Here is a 7,219-nt window from a genome sequence, read left to right as displayed (position 1 = left end):
TTCTGAATTATCCAAATTGCACAGAGGTAATTGGTCTCCTCTAGCTGATTCAGCACTGAAAGACTTCTGAAGTACAAGCCTTAAGCTGCAATAAATAGTTTACCCTGTCAGAACAACTTAAATGGAGAAAGACATAAGAGTATATGAAACAAAGGCAGAATCCACCAAAGAAGGCCTAAATACTTTCTGAAATAGCACAATCTAAAAAGCTGATGACCTATTGCAGCAACTGAGCATCCACTGTAATTATACTTTCCTTTATCCTTTATTTGAACATCGATGTCTGTTGGTTATTTTGTTAATATAACAATTACAAACCAATGTCAGAGCACATAACTATAAACACTCAACCATTATTGTGAAAGCCATAACTAGATATCAGCTCTCTTTTCTTTGGCCTATTCATAAACTTAACACTTGAAGAAAACCTGGTTTAGAAATCTGACATCAACTCCCCTTAAGAGTTCAGACATCTACTGATTAGATCCCATCTAAACAGGAAGAAAAAGGAACAGGTGCTATCCTTTCTTAAGAATCCCCAACACCAGCATTTCAATCCTGTTCTATCTGGTAAAAATAAAGAGAATAACAATGCTCTGCATCATGAATTCAACTGTGATAGACACTAAGCAAAGAAGCTCATAACAGTTAGCATTTCTAAGATATCTTGCAGAATAGCTTAAAACTGTTATTGGTTGAAAGATAATTTTTCATATCTTACAGCCATTCTCCATCAGATAAAGAGTGAAACATCTTAATCCGACTGAAAAGCCACTCCCTGACAAAGGTAGAGCTATATTATTCCGCCCACGTAAGTAATTTCAGCTTTGATGAATGTCTTTTATGTGTGTGTTCTGTGAAAGTAAGCATAAGAAGTAAAGGAAAAATCGACTTACGTGAACAACTACACTCTCATCTGCAGTAACACCGTTTAGTAAATTCCTTTGAGCAACTTCTGCAGCAGACATACTAGATGACTGATTTCCTTTAATAGTAACCTCATATTTCAAGCTTCCATCTACTGTATCACATTTTACTGTAATGGACAAGTCTCCCACCCAATCTTCATGCAAGATTGCCCCCTTTTGGACATTGATTGTATCTTGAGTGTGTAAATTTGAATCAATGAGACGGCGTATTGCTCCAACAGCTTAAAAAATAGAGACGTCAACCTTTTTTGGATCAACCATGTAAAAAACGAAGACAAATAAATAAGTGAACATTAGGCTTACTTAAGATGGGGGAAGTGAGGTGAGAGAAAGAGAAGAATGTTGGGGAAAAATCAGGTTTTTAAATTTTTATAAAACCTTTTGAAGATCGCTCTCATATAATATATAAGAATTCGTATTCTAGAAATCGTACCTTGCAAATCCGAGTTGGCTTTTTCCGCTGAAGTGATTTAGGCTCCTAGATCACGATCTGCCACCACCACTCCTGTTAGATCACGATCCGTCACCACCACGCTTGTTAGATCACGAACTGTCACTAATGATCTTCCAGGTTATGACTCAGGTTCGATCTGCACTTGACGTGTGGGCGCCTTTATCACTACCAAAACAACTAGCACGAGAAAATCTTTCTCTCAATAATGGAGAGAAAAATCTTATTCTCTGATTTGTATAAAGTGGCTTCACTTTTTTTTCTTTTAGACAAAATAAGCCTTATATATCTCCCTTTAGTGAAAACCCTAGGCTCCAAATAATGCCCTAAATAAAACTCACGTTATTTTCTTTTTCAATAGGGGACCCGCCTTGTAAAATAACATAAGGCCCCTTATACAAAAGCTAATTAAATGGAGCCTCCCACTAAATGATATATTTAGGCTTTTGACCCAAATAGCTAGTTATCTTACTTATTAGTCCAGTAGTGGTGCAGTCAATTAAATGAGCTAACCCGGGGATCATTTGGGAACATACAATAGTGGCTACAATAATTAGGCCTGTAATTAAACTAGCCCAATTATTTAATTCCAAATCTACTCCACTAAAAGATTGGAACTGACTTCCATAATTGTATGCTCGAATAATAATTCGTCCCAAGCCACATTGATTTCTTTACTGCACAATCCTTTGTACCACATCGTTAATTAAATTGATATCTCAACTGTCCAATCAATTTAATAACATCTTATTCCTTGATCCTTACTGGTTTTCTCTAATGATCATTTTCAACATACTAAATATGTTGACACACTCTGGCCAGAGAATTCTATGATCAAGTACCGAAAACCTATCAAGAGATGTGTTGTACAAATTCTATATTGTTAATCCATAACTCCAATACTCATAATTGCTCCCACCAAGATACCGGGTAATCTTGACCACAAGGATGTGTCGTGCCCATTGGTAACTCAAATGAAATAACAATCACAATCATGAAATTATAATTAACTCAAGATTAAGATTACAGTAAAATCAACGCCTATGAGATTTAATAAGTCTGACAGTTATTACAAAGTTAATTAAATCTCATATGTGATCCTGTTCAATGTAGTCGTACTACATCAATAAATTCATACATGATTAAGACAAATCATTCAATGAATTTATTACAGTCTATACCTAAATAAAGCGCCCAACTTTATTTATCAACTGCGAACTAAATTTATTTAATCATAAGATAACTTGTATTTAAGTCTTCTGTGAATCCACATGGTGATCACATAAATACATATAATATGATTAAATGGACTTTAATACAAATATTAATGCAATTAAGATATTTGAATAAAATACCTCATTTATTTTATTAATCAGAAAAATTGTTTATTACAATTAAATAAACACATATGCTTTTAAAGAGCATATTTTCCCAACAAAGAAGTCATAAAACTCGGAGAGTTTCGGCGTCGGGTGAATGGCCGCCATGTCCAGACTCGGAGAAACCGCCGATGAAACTGGCGATGACGTGGCGTGGGGCCCGCTTCGGTTATCTGCTGCTGTTGTTGCTGCTCCATCAGACAGAGTGGCAGAGTTTAGTGAAGGTCGGTGGGGCCTACTGCCGTTCTTTTGGCACATGACTCTGATGATGGCGGCGATCGGGAGTTTCTGGACTTGGAGAACCGTGTGGTGCACGCGACGATGTCGAGAAGCCGCCGCACGTGTGCCACGGCCTGAGATTCCTCTGTGTAGTCCACTGCCAAGGACAGTGCCAAAAATGTAAATAACAAGGAATTGCCGGGCAAAGTTTTTTACTTTTATTATTTTATTTCTTTCTTTTAAATATTAATTGAAATATAAGTAGAGTTATTTGAAAGCCCTAAACTATTCGTCGAATTTATTTTTGAAAATAATTTTTTATAATTAAAATATTTCTAAATTAAATTACAATTATAAGTATTAAAAATGATAAAAAATAAATTTTTTGCTCCTTAAACAAGTCTTTAAATAAAATTTTGTTAATTTCTAATCATATTAATTATTCACAATAAAATTAGTAATTCTGAAATAATACACTTCTACAAACCTTCTTACTTCTGTTTACATTTCTGCCAACTAATATTCTTTTAAGGGTAATAGATTTTAACGCCTGGTTGAAAATTAGGATCACAAAGCGATAAGTCGTTTTTATATTAAATTGACTGTTCAATTAGTACAGTTGACTATATAAAAAAAAATCAATAAAACTTTGAATATCAACTAGAAAAAGTTTGTTAAGGCTCGTAAAAAGATTGGCAAAATTTTGTCATTTAATGATTAAACTAATAATGCTCCTAGAAATGAACTGCTTATTCTGTAACTTCTGAAATTTCTAAAGTTTAGGCCAGTTACTTAAATGCACCTTATTATTGTACTTTTGAGACAGCTTCAACTTTGACTTGAAATGCCATTTGGGCTTGTAGTTCAGTGGTGAACTATTGCTCTTAAAATTAAGAATGACTATGAGGGCAATAGTTCAAATTTCTATGGACTCAAACTCTCTCAATTAATTATAATTATGTGGAGATTACTTATAACATTTTTTTCCCTTGCGAAATGCGAGTGGAGTAGAGACATCCCTCTCTTATGAGGGATATTTGGCTGGGCATGTACTTTATAGAATAAAAATATAATAATGTAAGTCACATGTATATATCTAATTGTAAATATCAGTGATATGTTGTCATTTGTAAATATCTATGTGTAATACAGTAACCTGATACTTAATCAGTTAAAAAAAAAACTTTGACTTGAAATGACAAGGAAAGTTAAGTCCAAAATGTACAGCACAAAAAAGCATGGTAACGTTCCAAGTGTGCAGGACTAAGTGGACTGCATCAAATTGGTTTTTTTTTTAATGTTAAAAAATAAAATACTGTCATTTATTTATTTATTTAGTCAATTAATATAGTCAATAATTTTTTTCACTTTAATCTGTTTTTTTTCAATAATATTAAAAAATTCTTAAAAAACATACAATCAAATCAATATAGTTTACTAAAAGGCAAATGCTAAGTTACAATAATTGTAACATACATCCCTAATGTGAACCACACAAATTGTGGATCATACAATTTTGTGTGGTTCACATAAGGGATGTACGTTACAATTATTGTAACTTAGAGGCTCCCCTACTAAAATAGTATGGCGATGAACAACTAAAAAGATCTAAATGTTGATAATTAAAAATAACAAATAAAATGAGACCCACATCCACATGAATGAGATTTTTTTAATTCAGAAAATTGGACATGAGAGAGGTTCACCTGCCTTCAACCATTCTGAGCAAACATGGTTTCAGAGTAACCTCTACTCTATCATTCAATCTCTGCCCCTTGACCAGATAATAATAATAATAATAATAATGCATTAATATCATAAAGAAATAAATACATAAAAATAAGATGAGAAAAAAATAGTATCTAGTGTTTAATATTATCATAAAAAAATTCATAATCATATATAATGAAAAAAAAAGAGATAATAAAATATAGATACCTCGTGAGAGAGAGAATAATTTGTGAGGTGGCAAGTTTCTACATTGGAAGCCAATAATTTCTTCACATCAAGTATCTTGTCAGTGGAGATGCCCTTTGAGCAAATTTCAATCAAACAAAAAAAAAAGATGATTAATTAATAATTCATTTATATTTATAAAGTTTTACAAAATAATATGCTAATCATAGCTGGTGAGGGCAAAACAAGAAAGTATTAATGATAAGTGTAAATGTATACCTTGAGAACAACTTGCGATTCATATGGGGTGATGATTGTGATATCACGAACACTGGGCACTACTGCACAACAAAAAAAATCAATGAACATAATACATCCCTAATGTGAACCACACAAATTGTGGATCATACAATTTTGTGTGGTTCACATAAGGGATGTACGTTACAATTATTCTTTCTTCTTCTTGTCAGCCTTGGCTTTATTGGACTTGCCTCTTCCGGAGATTGGAGCCATAGTGATCTTTCCTCTTCAAGAACTTGGAGCCTACTCACCTTATTCCCATTCCTATCATCAATTTAATGACTAAACAAGTTATTCATTTGGATTTCTCCATTTCAATTCTCATTCCAGTTTAGTAAACACAGCCTTAAAGGAGACAATCCAACATGCAGGCTAAAAATAATTGGTGGTGTTGTGGAAGTTTGAATTCATAGACTTACAGCTCAGTCTAAATGTTCATTAAGTATAATTTAAAAATGAGCATTATTACCAAATGGTTGTGGCTCAGTTGGCAACGCAGGTTGAGTTTGTGGGAAAAGCTCTTGGGTTCAATCCCCACTAAACACGTCGTTTGGGAGGGGTAAAGAGCTTTAACTGTGACTACACCCCAAATTCGGATTAGTCGGGATCCAATTGCGTTTGCCAGATACCGAATGGCTTACACCAAAAAAAAAAATCAGCAATATATATATTTTTACTAATATTTGAATAAATATATGTATCCTTATTCATATTTTATCAAAAATGGATTGTAAAGAGGTTTGATGGAGATTGTTTTGTGGGGCAGGCACGCGAGGATCCAATGGATCTCACAGCGGCATCAACAAATTTTTCATTTAAAAAATATATAAAATTACATTATTTTAATTTATAAATCCTATCAGACCTGCCAAATTAGTATGCGCAGGCGCGCACCTCTTCAGCCTTTTCCCGGATTGTTGGGGACCGCAGACTGCAGCTCACGGTTGAATTTTCCCCGTAGCGTTCTTGACGTACGCCAATATTTTTAGTCAGCTTTAACTTTAAGCCTTTGTTTTATAAAAATTATTTCACCAGCAGATAACATGTATTTTGGGAAGTTTACATTGTGAAAGAAAGATATGCCTCAATTCACTCGTATCTTGTTCAAGCACATGCATTCAAAAGGCACAAATTGGTGGTCTAATCTATTGTGAAGCCTTGTACTTCATTTACATGATTATAGTCATCAGTGTCTTTTGCTTATTCGTTCACTTTTCCTTTCGTTAGTTATTGCGGAAACGCGTTTGAGTAGTCATCAAAATATGCATCAAATGTTGTGGCAATGAATAAATACAAAAAAGAGAAATGGGATTTGAAAACAACTCTCACAATCCGGCTGAGACGCCGCAATTTCGTTATGCAGCAAATGTTGTTGTGCCAATAGCCATGCACCTCAAACTAACCAATTTGCATCTTCAATTATTTCTTTGGTCGGTACTAAAGTCAAACTCATTTTGCCATAATATTCAAGTCAATATTTCAACATTCTTTTCTCTCTTGAATCTGGTCAAAGGTTTTAATTCACTCGTATCTTGCTAAAGCAGATGTAATATTCTCACTTACTTTGTTCAAAACTAGCTAGATATAGTAGAGCAACTCATTTGAATGATGTGCTAGAAAGCAAAGCGAAACTTGAAGGAGATATTCTAACATGCGGGCTCTAAAAATAATTTGTGGTATGCTGGAAGTTTTAGTTTATAGATTTAAAGCTCAGTCCAAAGATTTATTAATATTAAGTGTAATTTGAATATCAGTAATATATCTGTTTCTATCTATATTTTGTTAAAAGTGGATTATAAAGAGGCCAGATGAGGATTGTTGAGGACTGCAGGCCACAGGTAGGGATGGCAATGGGGCGGGGTGGGGGTGGGGATGCCTACCCCATTCCCCACCCCATTAAAATTTTTTGCCTCTATTCCCCACCCCATTCCCCAATAAATTTAGTGGGTTGGGGATGGGAAATCCCCACGTGGGAATGATTCCCCCATCCCCACCCCCATTCCCCATTTACTGTTTAATTTTTTAAAAATCTCTAAAAGTTTGAA

Source organism: Citrus clementina, unplaced genomic scaffold (genome assembly GCF_000493195.1).
Source record: "Citrus clementina cultivar Clemenules unplaced genomic scaffold, Citrus_clementina_v1.0 scaffold_7, whole genome shotgun sequence".
Classification (NCBI taxonomy): domain Eukaryota; kingdom Viridiplantae; phylum Streptophyta; class Magnoliopsida; order Sapindales; family Rutaceae; genus Citrus; species Citrus x clementina.
Note: the sequence above shows the minus strand (reverse complement) of the source record.